A 14,189-nucleotide genomic window follows, 5' to 3' on the forward strand; every position below is an offset into this window, starting at 1 on the left:
AGGGTTGGAGCAAAAACCAGAATGCAGTTGAACAAATTGAAGCCATTCAGATCCCCTACAAGTGGGAATGACTTGTATTTCCCCAGTGGCTATTTAACTTGGGACCCCCATGACTCCCAAGAGTCAATAGGCAGTGTGAGCAAAGGTGCCACTGATGTAGCAGATATGAACATCTGGGACAAGCAGAATATTAATCTTACAGAGAATCTCTAGGGATGGCAAGAAAGTTGGGCTGCCCAAGGCAAGGAGAAAGATGTGAGACAGACCTTCACTAAGTAACTGACCTAGAAGGTGATCAAGGAGTATCAAAGGAAGGAAGGAAGGGGAAAAAGCAGGATCTGGGAGATCGAACAGGTCCCAAGTGAGTTCATCATTTCCACAAACCTATTGCATAAAATATCCTTTCCCAATGAAAGAAATCTGACCCGGTGTTCAGCCTTCGTTCAAGGAGGAGAAACTTTAATTAAAAAGTAAATTGCAGCTTGAGTGCACCTGGTAATGTGTGCAATGGCCTTGAGCCAATTAAGAAGAGCCTTCCTTTTTTTCCTTGCCTCTGCCAGGATGGATTTACAAGCTTAGCTTTTAGAAAAGAAAAGGGAGGGAGGAGTGGAGGGAAACCACTTCATTTCAGTGAAATGCCCAAATACTGGAAGCAGGGAGTGGGATAAGGTAGGCAGAAAGACAGGCAGGACCTCTTATGCAAAAGCAGCCCTGGATTTTTCCAGCTAGGGAGGCCAAATCCACTGATGGCTCTCCTCCTTTTCCCCCCTCACCCCTTCCACTTTCCCCCATTTCCTCCCTCCCACTGCTGCTACAAAAGCCAATGCACCAAAAGGAAGAAGAAAAACAATATGGCATCCTAGCAAACCTCCCAACAGCTGCTTCCTGAAAGTGTATCGGATGCTCTATTAAGAACCTTATTGTTGTTCAGTTATTTCAATAATGACCAACTTTCTGTGAGCCCATTTGGGATTGTAATGGCAAAGATCCTGGTGTGGTTTGCTATTTCCTTCTCCAATTCATTTTACAGATATGGAAACTGAGGCAAACAGGGTCAAGTGACTTGCCCAGGATTACACAGCTAGTAAGTGTTTGAGGTTAGATTTTCTGTCTCTAGGCCCTGACTCAAAAACCTTAGTGAAAAAGAACTGAAGCTACATGCAGGAGCATCTGAGAGGAAGGTCTCTCTGTCCCTGGGATAGAGATTGGTCCATTTGTAATAACAGAGAAGTGAAAGCACTTTTTTATATTAAGCATGGTAAAAATATATATATCCAATATATACATACATATTTATACATTTATCTTGCTCCACAAGAAAAATCAGATCAATAAGGAAAAAAATGAGAAAGAAAATAAAATTCAAGCAAACATGAAAGCCCTTTTAGAGGAAAAAAATCTGGCTAGGAAGTAGCCACCTATCCTCTTTGTCTCCAAATGGAAGGCAGACAGAAGTACAGACACAAATACAAAAATACGGGTCCTGTAATAAGGCACTTTACTGCCTTATGGGAATGGTAGCAAGATCATAGATGGTCAGAGCCAGGAAGGACCTTAGAGAACAGACCACAGAAAGCCAGAACTGGAGAGTCCTTAGAACATCAGAGCAGGAAAGTGCCTTTGAGCATAGGCTATCAGAGTGTTAAACAGATTGTGAGAGCTGGAAGGGCCTTTGGAACATAGAATATGGAATGACAGAGATGAGAGATCTCAGAGTATAGAATACAGAATGGTAAAATACCAAATTAAATTAAAATTCCAAATATCAAATATTAGAGCAGATAGGGACCTTTGAGTCTAATATATGAAAATTTTAAAACTTTAAGGAAACCAAGAAGTAATTTCTTCCAAAACCTTTATTGAGAGGAAGAAACCAAAGCCTGAAGGGAAAAGATCAGAACCAAGAAGATAGACTCCTTTAGATGGCTGACACCTTTGTCTAGATGTGGGTCCATCACTCTCTACCCTGCCCTACCCTGGAGTAGACTGTAATAAGGCCTGTGGTATAGATTCAGTAATCATCCTCCCTGTTATCTCAGAAGAATTACAGGTGACAGCAAGTTAATTTGTGATGGTTTACAGATTTCCCACTAAGGAAATTAAATGTTGCTTTGTCAGTGGGGCACACAAGTGCTTAATTTGGGGAGGTTTCATGAAGATGGGGATCCTAGATTTAATTTGTAATCTTCTCTGACAATCCATAACCCATGGCTGGACCTTCCTACATCTGTTCAACAAATGACTTAGGTTTAAGGGCTAAGCTCCGTGTTTACTAATATAATGAATTTAGGATCAGAAAGAAATGGATTAAAATTCTGCCTTTGATAGTTATATGATCCGGGGGACTTCCGGTTAAGATGGCGGAGAGGAGGCTCACAGTTGCATAAGCTCCACGCTTTCTCTCACTATCCACTTCATTACAAGCCTCTGAATCAATGCTTGACTGAAAAAAACCCACAAATAGTTACCAAGAGAAGCCATCCTTGAGATCCGCCAAGAAAGGTCTGTCTTTACTGGAGGGCTGGGGCGGTTTTAGATCGGGCGCAGGCGGCGGGCAGCGGCAGTGAGAGCACGGGAGCAGACTGGAGAGGGGGTGGGGAGTGATTGCAGCTGTCTCTGCGGGGAGAGCTTCGCTACAGGTTTGGAACCTGCAGCAAGTCAACAGCCCAGCAGAGAAGCTAAAAACACCGGGGCTGAAGAACACAACCGCAAACAGCTGGAGTCTCTCAGGACCTGGCCGCCCCCCCCTTCCCCCCCCTCAGTGACTCAGCACGCTTTGGGATCTCAGAGCGCAGGCGCAGCACAGTCCTGCTAGTGCCTCACTGCTGCCACCTGCAGTCTGTAGAGGAAGCTCGATAACACACCCAGCCCCCCCCCAAAGAAAGACTCCAGTTTTTTCTGTTTTTCTTTGGTAGTTTGTCTCTGATTAATAGACAGAATGAGCAAGAAGCTGAAGAGGACTTTAACCCTAGACAGCTTCTACACAGATAGAGAGCAGACTCTAAATCCTGAGGAGACTAAAAACAGACAGTCCCCAGGTGATTCCCCAAAGGAGGAGATCGTCTGTTCCTCAGCACAGATGAACCTCATAGAAGTGATTAAAAAGGCTCTCACAAGGGAGCTAGAAGAAAAATGGGGAAAGCAGAGTGAGGCTTGGCAAAAGGAGAAGGAAGCTTGGGAAAAGGAGAGGGAGGCTTGGCAAAAGAGCCTGGAGAAGTCAGTTAAAGAGAGAGTGGATAAAGAAGTAAAATCCTTGAAAAATAGGATTAGTGAACTGGAAAACAAAATTGGCGAAATGGAAAAAAATTCCACAGAACAAAAGAACTCAATTGGACAATTAGAGAAAGATTTTAAAAAAGTGAGTGAAGAGAATACTTCACTGAAAATCAGAATTGAACAAGTGGAATTGAATGACTCGAGGAGACAAGAAGAATCAGTCAAGCAAATCCAAAAAAATCAAACAATGGAGAAAAATGTGAAATACCTTCTGGGGAAGACAACAGACCTGGAAAACAGATCCAGGAGAGACAATCTGAGAATCATTGGACTCCCAGAAAAACATGATGAAAAAAAGAGCCTGGACACTGTCTTCCAGGAAATTATCAAAGAGAACTGCCCAGAAGTCATAGGAACAGAGGAAAAAATAAACATTGAAAGGATTCATCGATCACCCACTGAAAGGGATCCTAAAATCAAAACACCAAGGAATATAGTGGCCAAATGCCAGAACCCTCAGATGAAAGAAAAAATATTGCAAGCGGCTAGAAAAACCCAATTCAAGTATCAAGGAGCCACAATAAGGATCACCCAGGATCTGGCAGCATCCACATTAAAAGATCGAAGGGCCTGGAATATGATATTCCGAAAGGCTAAGGAACTTGGTATGCAACCAAAAATAACTTACCCAGCGAGAATGAGCATCTTTTTCCAGGGAAGAAGATGGACATTCAACGAAGTAAGCGAATTTCATCTATTTCTGATGAAAAAACCAGAACTTAACAAAAAGTTTGATCTACAAATATAGAACTCAAGAGAAATCTAAAAAGGTAAAGATTAATCTTGGGAACTATATTTTGACTATATAGATGCATAAAGAATACATGTATACCTTGTTCTAGAAATTGATGTGGAAAGGACATTGTACCAGAAAAAGGGTAAAGTGGGGGTAGTACATCTCATGAAGAGGCATAGGAAACCTATTATATCTGAGAGAAAGAATGGAGGGGGATGAATATAGTGGGTATCTTACTGCCTTCAGAATTGGCTTTAAGTGAAAAATCTTAAGACATATTCAATCTATGGTGAAACTTCTCCCATCTCATTGAAAAGTGAGAAGGGAAAAGTGGAAAGGGAAGGAATAAGCTAAGCGGAAGGGAATACGGGAACTGGGAGGGAAAGGGGTAAGATAGGGGGAGGAACTCTAAGGCGGGGGGAGGGACACTAAAAAGGGAGGGCTGTGAGAAGCAAGGGGTGCTCACAAGCTTAATACTTGGAAGGGGGGGAAAGGGGAAAGAAGGGAGGAAAGCATAAACCGGGGTTAACAAGATGGCAAGTAATACAGAATTGGTCATTCTAACCATAAATGTGAACGGGGTAAACTCCCCCATAAAGAGGAAGCGGTTAGCAGAATGGATTAAAAGCCAGAATCCTACAATATGTTGTTTACAGGAAACACACCTGAAGCGGGGAGATACATGCAGGTTAAAGGTAAAAGGTTGGAGCAAAATCTACTATGCTTCAGGTGAAGTCAAAAAAGCAGGGGTAGCCATCCTGATCTCAGATCAAGCTAAAGCAAAAATTGACCTAATTAAAAGAGATAAGGAAGGACACTATATCTTGCTAAAGGGTAGCATGGATAATGAAGCACTATCTATATTAAACATATATGCACCAAGTGGGGTAGCATCTAAATTCTTAAAAGAGAAACTAAGAGAGCTGCAAGAAGAAATAGACAGTAAAACTATAATAGTGGGAGATCTTAACCTTGCACTCTCAGAATTAGATAAATCAAACCAGAAAATAAATAAGAAAGACGTTAAAGAGGTAAACAGAATACTAGAAAAGCTAGATATGATAGATCTCTGGAGAAAATGTAATGGAGACAGAAAGGAATACACTTTCTTTTCAGCAGTTCATGGAACCTATACAAAAATTGACCATATATTAGGACATAAAAACCTCAAACTCAAATGTAGTAAGGCAGAAATAGTAAATGCATCCTTTTCAGACCACGATGCAATGAAAATTACATTCAACAAAAAAGCAGGGGGAAGTAGACCAAAAAATAATTGGAAACTAAATAATCTCATACTAAAGAATGATTGGGTAAAACAGCAAATCATAGACATAATTAATAACTTCACCCAAGAAAACGATAATAATGAGACATCATACCAAAATGTATGGGATGCAGCCAAAGCGGTAATAAGGGGAAATTTCATATCTCTAGAGGCCTATTTGTATAAAATAGAGAAAGAGAAGGTCAATGAATTGGGTTTGCAATTAAAAATGCTAGAAAAGGAACAAATTAAAAACCCCCAGTCAAACACTAAACTTGAAATTCTAAAAGTAAAAGGTGAGATCAATAAAATTGAAAGTAAAAAAACTATTGAATTGATTAATAAAACTAAGAGTTGGTTCTATGAAAAAACCAACAAAATAGACAAACCCTTAGTAAATCTGATTAAAAAAAGGAAAGAGGAAAATCAAATTGTTAGTCTTAAAAATGAAAAGGGAGAACTCACCACTAACGAAGAGGAAATTAGAGCAATAATTAGGAGTTACTTTGCCCAACTTTATGCCAATAAATTCGACAACTTAAATGAAATAGAAAAATACCTCCAAAAATACAGCTTGCCCAAACTAACAGAGGAAGAAGTAAATATCCTAAACAGTCCCATCTCAGAAAAAGAAATAGAACAAACTATCAATCAACTCCCTAAGAAAAAATCCCCAGGACCAGATGGATTTACATGTGAATTCTACCAAACATTTAAAGAACAATTAACTCCAATGTTATATAAACTATTTGAAAAAATAGGGATTGAAGGAGTCCTACCAAACTCCTTTTATGACACAGATATGGTACTGATACCTAAACCAGGTAGGCTGAAAACAGAGAAAGAAAATTATAGACCAATCTCCCTAATGAATATTGATGCTAAAATCTTAAATAAAATATTAGCAAAAAGATTACAGAAAATTGTCACCAGGATAATACACTATGACCAAGTAGGATTTATACCAGGAATGCAGGGCTGGTTCAATATTAGGAAAACTATTAGCATAATTGACTATATCAATAACCAAACAAACAAAAACCACATGATCATCTCAATAGATGCAGAAAAAGCATTTGATAAAATCCAACATCCATTCCTAATAAAAACACTTGAGAGCATAGGAATAAATGGACTTTTCCTTAAAATAGTCAGGAGCATATATTTAAAACCATCAGTAAGCATCATATGCAATGGGGAAAAACTGGAACCTTTCCCAGTAAGATCTGGAGTGAAGCAAGGTTGCCCACTATCACCATTATTATTTAATATCGTATTAGAAACACTAGCCTCGGCAATAAGAGTCGAGAAAGATATAAAAGGAATTAGAGTAGGCAATGAGGAAACCAAACTATCACTCTTTGCAGATGATATGATGGTATACCTAGAGAACCCCAGAGATTCTACCAAAAAGCTATTGGAAATAATTCATAATTTTAGCAAAGTAGCTGGCTACAAAATAAATCCCCATAAATCCTCAGCATTTTTATACATCACCAACAAAACCCAACAGCAAGAGATACAAAGAGAAATTCCATTCAGAATAACTGTTGATACCATAAAATATTTGGGAATCTATCTACCAAAGGAAAGTCAGGAATTATATGAGCAAAATTATAAAAAAGTCTCCACACAAATAAAGTCAGACTTAAATAATTGGAAAAATATTAAGTGCTCTTGGATTGGCCGAGCGAACATAATAAAGATGACAATACTCCCTAAACTAATCTATTTATTTAGTGCTATACCAATCAGACTTCCAAGAAAATATTTTATTGATCTAGAAAAAATAACAACAAAATTCATATGGAACAATAAAAAGTCGAGAATCTCAAGGGAACTAATGAAAAAAAAATCAAATGAAGGTGGCCTAGCTGTACCTGATCTAAAATTATATTATAAAGCAGCAGTCACCAAAACCATTTGGTATTGGCTAAGAAATAGATTAGTGGATCAGTGGAAAAGGCTAGGCTCACAAGACAGAATAGTCAATTATAGCAATCTAGTGTTTGACAAACCCAAAGCCCCTAACTTCTGGGAAAAGAATTCAATATTTGATAAAAACTGCTGGGATAATTGGAAATTAGTATGGCAGAAATTAGGCATGGACCCACACTTAACACCATATACCAACATAAGATCAAAATGGGTCTATGACCTAGGCATAAAGAACGAGACTATAAATAAATTAGAGGAAGATAGTTATATGATCCTGGGCAAGTCACTTAAGGTCTCTGGGAAGCAGACTAAGGTCCAATCCCAGCGTCTGTTCTGCATCCAAGATGGGCAATGGACCTCAGAAATTAACTAGTCTGACCCATGCCTAAGGAGGGGGCCCATTCTTTCACCTTGAGAACTATTCTTCTCATCAGAAATAGCAGCCTCTCTTCAATTAGCTCCCATGGCTCCTAGTTGAGCTGAACAAGTCTAAGCAACCTTCCAGGAGACAGCTCTTCAAATCCTTACACAATTAAACTGCTCCACCCTAATGCTATAAGCTAAACATCCTCAATTCCCTCTACTGAGACTCCCATGACGCATTCTCCTCATCATTCCAGTCACTCTCTTCTGAATGTATTCCAGGTCTACCGAAAATGTCGTGCTTTAAATAATGTCAAAATGGGCACATGGTTTAGACATAGTGATATCATAAGCAAATTAGGAGAGCAAGGAATAGTTTGCCTGTCAGACCTATAGAGAAAAAAGACTTTATGACCAAACATGAGATAGAGGACATTATGAAATGCAAAATAGATAATTTTATTACATTAAATTTAAAAGATTTTGCACAAATGAAACCAACACAACCAAAATTATAAAGAAAGCAGAAGTTGAGGAACAATTTTATAGCCATTATTTTTGATAAAGGCCTCATTTGTCAAATACATGGAAAAACTGAGTTAATTTTTTTAGAAAACAAGTTATTCTACAATAGAAAAATGGTCAAAGGATATGAACAAGCAAACTAAAGCTATCTGTAGTTAAATGGAAAAATGCTCTAAAACACTATTGATTATAGAAATGTAAATTAAAAGTACTCTGAGGTACTATCTCACATCATAATAGGACAGAAAAGGAAAATGATAAGTGACGGAGAAGATATGAAAAATCGGAATACTAATGCATTATCAGTGGAGTTGTGAACTTATCCAATTATTCTGGAGAGCAATTTGGAATTATACCCAAAGGACAATCATTACTAAATCTCTATCCCAAAGAGATTATAAAAAAGGGGAAAGGATCCACATGTACAAAAAATATTTATAGCAGCTCTTTTAGGGGTGACAAAGAATTGGAAATTAAGGAAATATTCCTCATTGGGGAATAACTGAACAAGTTGTAGTATATGAATGTAATTCATATTACTGTGAATTCATAATTCACATAGAATTGGAATACTATTGTGCTGTAAGGAATTGTGAACAGGAAAATTACAGAAAAACCTGAAAAAATTTGAACTGACGCTGGTTCTGACAGAACCAGAAGGCTACCGTACATATAATAGCAGTATTGTACAATGATCAGCTGTGATGGACTTAGCTCTCCTCAACAAAACAGTATTCCAAAATAAAATTTAAAAACTCATGATGAAGAATGCTATCCACATCCAGAGAAAAAACTGATTGAAGCATATTATTTTCACTTTTTTGCTGTTTTTTCATTATTTTGGTTTTTCCCTTTTGTTCTGATTCTCTTTTTAGAACGTGACTAATGTGGAAATGAGTTTGACATGATTGTACATATATAGTCTTTATCAGATTGCTTGCGTCTTATAAAAGGGGGAGAGAAGGGACAGAGGGAGAAAAATTTGGAGCTTAAAATCTTACAAAAACAAATGTTAAAAACTACCTTTTCATGTAATTGGAAGGAAAAAACACTATTAAGTGAAAATTAAGAGAACTATTTATCCCAGCACCTGGCACATAATAAGCACTTCATTTTTCTTAAATGTGGTGCTCGGAACTGAGGAGAATAGTACCCAGACGAGGCCTGATTCATGCAAAATACAGCAGGTCTATCACTTCCTTCATTCTGGATATTTTGATTCTCCTAGTGCAGTATAGAATAGAAGCTAGGTGGCTCAGTGGATAGGACACTGAGCCTGGAGTCAGAAAGTCCTGAATTTAAATCCAGCCTGATTTACTGTGTGAACTTGGGCAAGCCTCTGCCTCAATTTCCCCAACTATCAATGCAGATAATAGCACCTACCTTCCAGAGTTGTTGTGATAATCAAATGAGATAATATTTATAAAGTTCTTAGCACAGTGTCCGGCACTATGAAAAAAGCCCATTCCCTCAATATACTTAAATTTTGATAGCAGAACCAACATGTAGTGAGTAAAGCACTGACCCTTCAGTTAGAAAATTATTCTTTTGTTTCAATCATGTTCTACTCTTTGTGTCCCTATTTGAGATTTTCTTGGCAAAAATACAAGAATGCTTTGCCATTTCCTTCTCCAGTACATTTTACAGATGAGGAAACTGAGGCAGATGGGGTTAAATGACTTACCTAGTAAATCTCAGGCCAGATTTGACTTAATTCTCCTGGCTCCAGATCCAGGACTCCACAAACCACTATAAAACATTAAACCAGCCTACCACTAATGATGGTCTTCATTATTTCTTTCATAGCTATTGTATATTAATGCATTTGCAACTCTCCTGGAGAAAATGTCAAACTCTAGATGAGGAATAAAGAATGGAATTATTCTGACTCAGGTTTTCTAATACAGACACCAAATTACCATTACTGCCACCCCCAGACCCACCGTCCCCGGGTCCTCTGTGGCCCAAGGATTCAGAGGGGGCAGAAGTGAGCTTGGACTGACTTCTCTGGGACTGGACAGCAACGACTTTTGAGTTAGCTGGGTATGCTGGTGGGGCACACTTTATTTTCATTACATACATGCCCTAAATCAAGCCTGGGAGCTGATCATAAGCAGCCCTCACTCATCAGGATGTACTCAGAATATATTCCCATTTTCTCCTCCACTGGAACCTTTCTGGATCTCAGTTTCCCCATCTGTAAACAAGGGGGAATGGACTAGATGGCCCCCTTAACAGCTCTAAATCTTTGATCTTATATTTCCCAACACTTTGTGCTTCCAGATCATTGATGAATCAATATTACCATTGCTTCTGTGAAGGATGTGGTTTGGTCTGATTATCCCTCCCTCCCCTGGTCCCTGGGACCCACCTAGAAATGTGTCCCTCCTCCCACTCCATAGGGATATGATCTTAAGGACAAAGACAGCCCCAGTTTAGTTTTTATAATCCTAGCACTGCCCTTGGTACATAGTAGGTGTTTATTTGCTTTTAATTCATTCATTCACTTTCAAGTTAAACACTATGATTAAGCAGAGGAAAATAAGTAAAGCATAAAACCTCAGGCTTCTGTTCTTCTGAAGACCCCCTACCACTTAGGTTATCACCCACAGGGACTAATGGCTAAGCTGACCAAGCTCATTATTAATTCAACAAAGGTTACTAATTGGGTACTTGATCATACTTGGCTCAGACCACTGTTCCCTTCTGGGCAGGCTTGCCGAAAAGGGGAAAGCACCCCCCCCAACACACATACACACACAAATTATTTAATATATGGCTAGGCAAGAGGCAGGCTTTGAGTTGGGGTTAAAGTGGCAAATTCCTAAGATCCAGAGTTCCGTGACTAGACAATAATGAGATATATGCTTTAGCAAGAATTCCAGAGTTCCTACATAATAACTGAATATTTAGCAAGCCTTTACAAGCTTTACAACACCAGAAGGCAGCATGGCTTAGTGGTTAGAACACTGGATTTGCAGTTGATAAGAACCATATTCAATATCCTTCAAATGTTTATTCCAGATGCTTTGGTGACTCCAAGGAAGTCACTATATTTATCTTAGCTCCAGGATCCACAGCTATAAAATGGGAATCAAAAAAAGGCTCTTCCACAGGACTGTTGTGAGATTCAAATGAGATAATATATATAAATAGTGTTTTTATTGTATTTATTTCATTATTTATTTATATTATTTAATTAAATATTATTTATTTATACATATAAATAAATATGTATATAATGATTTGCAAGCCTTTAAAGTACTATTAAAATGTTAGCTATCATTGTAGACGTATCAGCTATTAGGATAATATCATTGGAACTAGAAAGTCATTGAGTCTAACCCCTTCATTTTACAGATTAGAAAATTGAAGCATAAGGTAAATAATTTATTCAGTGAAAAATATATGAAAATGTAATTGTCCCTGGGGACTTCCTGACTCCAAGGTGAGGATGTCACTATTGTTCTTTTTCAAAGTTGCACTTCTGGAGGCTTATTCCAACAAATTTGCCCCTGCTTTTGCCCCTTCCAGAACTTCTTTTTGGGAATGGCTTATGGAGCCAGCTTCTGAATGGCAATAAATACATCTATTAATCTCATTTCTTTAGACTTATGCTTGTTTTTGATTCCGAGTTAACAGTTCCCAGCTCAATTACCACCCATCATCCCATTTATAGTATTTTAAGACTTGCTGATTGAGGCAGAGCTGGCAGTCTTCCTCAACATGGAATATTTGGAAATATGGAAAATCATTTCTCCCCGCTTGTCTCCCTGTCACTATTGACTCCCTCTACATGGCCCAGCAGCATCTCAAAAGTTACAGTCCCAAAGGCATCGAGACCTGGGCCGGGGTCCTCCTCCGCAGGACATTCTGGTTGCAAATTCACAGAACAGGACAAAAAGGGACAAAAGACCAGGGACAGGAAGCAATATAGCCAATTCTATTATTGGCTGGGATACTCCAAATTGTGAGAAGTTTATTTCTATCTTTGAGTCATACACACAAGGCACAAGGAAGCTGTTATAGGTACTTAACTTCAGGAAATGGGAGGATCTGGAAGGAAGTGCTGTTCTGTGTTCCCAGAGCAGGATAGAACCAGGCTGCCAGGGAGAAAAGATCATTTCCCTTCGGGAGACTGGGGGCCAGAATGCCACAGAAGCAGACACTACAGGAATAAAGACCTTAGAACTGGGGTCAGGAAAGGGGAGGAAATGTACCTTTTGCAAAAATTCTGGCCTGGTAAAACCAAGGTGCCTCCTTGCACTCCTCCTTGCAGCAGCCTCAGATTTATAGACTCAAAAACAAAATCCTTTACCTCTTGGCTACAGCAGGATAGGAAAAATGGGAGGCCAGATCAAGAAATTTGCTAATAGCCTCTTATCACTGATTTTTCCCTGGCTTAGTAGCTTCCTTAAGAAAAAATAAATATCCATAGGAGAGAGAGATAGTAAATAGTACAGTACTGTCAATTGCTAAAAAGTGTCCCCACATAGGCTTTAATCAAGAAAAAAAAATAATGGAAGTGGCAGCTTTCTTTCCACAGTTTCTCTCCTTTTTTTTTCCTCTCTTTCCATCCAGTTCCAGATGATGGCAAACTCATCGCTCTTTCTTCTATAACTATCCACGAAAAGGTAGAGAGGATCAAAAATGTTGAAAGACTCAAATATGAGATTCTGGGAAATGTTGCCAGGTTCAAACTCTCTCTAAGAACTCATAAATCGGTTCCAGGATTTCTGATAATAGATGTGGTTGGGAAGAAAGAATGGCTTGGCCTTCAATTGTCTTAAAGGCATTGATTAATCAATCAACACATATTTAATGAGCACTTATTCTACATGTAAGGCACTGGTTTAAGATCCAGGAAGAAAAAACATATAGAGAGCTGAGATATAAACTCTTCCCTCAAGTAGAGTACAGTCTAATAGGGAGAAATGAGACATAAAGCATCTGAAGCCACCTATAAAATATATAACTTTTAAGTTAGTAATAGTAATAATAATAACTGGAACTTTTGTCCTTGAAAACAAGCCTGTAAATATTATTACCACCATTTTATTGATAGGGAAACTGAGGTTGAGAATGGTTAAGTGATGTACCCAGGATCACACAGCTAGAAAGTTTCTGAGGTAGAATTTGAACTCAGATCTTCATAATTCCAACATTCTTGTCCAGTATGTCAAGTAGCTTGGGAATCAGCTTCCCAAACTACAAAATTCAGAAATCTTCTCTCTGTAGGATTTATAGCTGGAAAGGATTTCTTAAACTATGGTTCTCGACTCCATATGGAGACTCATAACTGAATGTGGCAGTTGTGAAATTATGATTTATTATCAGTAAATGCTTGATTTGTATACCTATTTCCCCAAACCCCCACCCTCTCATTTTATTAATAAGCAGACAAAACCCCAGAGAGGTAAAGTCATTTCGGCAAGGTCACACAGGAAGCACACAAGTGAGTCAATAAAAAGTCTCTCAAAGTAACAGGCAGTGCTCCAGTCATAATAGCTTTGAGCCGAGTTTCCTTCTGGGCACATTCTCCCCAATTAAATGGTATTCTGGAAACAGAGGGACGATCTGAACGCAGATGAAGAGAAAGGTGAGCCAGAGAGGAACTGGTGACAGCGTGACATTTAGCTCTCGCTGCCTTCCCAGAATGCTGACAAAACAAATTATAGTCCTGAGCTACGGGTGCCTATTTATACAAAACAACTACCCGGCGTTGTGCCTTTCAATCTTTCCAAACAATGGCACCTAACATAATCATAGTGCAGGTGCTCAGCCCCTGCTGAGGCTTTGTGGAGGACACCTCCAGCAGCTGGACGAGCTCTCAACGATCCCAGCAGCTGGAAGACAGGACATGGATATTTTCTAGCACCAGAATCATAGCTGGATTTAATTTCTGGACCAGACACTCTCTCAGGTGGATCTGGCCCTTGTTATCTGAGAAGGAAATGAGTATGGGGCTGGGGATGGGATGGAGATAGGTAACTGGGGGTCTGATTTCTCGTTTCATGAACAAATCCTTTCCCTTCTCCAAAGAAGGTAACACTGAGACAACCAAGAGTTTCAAACTATCCCACT

At 38.9% G+C, this 14,189-nt stretch overlaps 1 protein-coding gene across 1 annotated transcript in view; it reads right to left on the bottom strand.

Moving 5' to 3' along the window:
• The window catches only part of GALNT18 (polypeptide N-acetylgalactosaminyltransferase 18), a 449,516-nt gene that overhangs the window by 395,869 nt on the left and 39,458 nt on the right, over positions 1-14,189 (bottom strand). The window lies entirely within an intron of this gene.

This window comes from Antechinus flavipes, chromosome 6 (genome assembly GCF_016432865.1).
Source record: "Antechinus flavipes isolate AdamAnt ecotype Samford, QLD, Australia chromosome 6, AdamAnt_v2, whole genome shotgun sequence".
Lineage (NCBI taxonomy): Eukaryota > Metazoa > Chordata > Mammalia > Dasyuromorphia > Dasyuridae > Antechinus > Antechinus flavipes.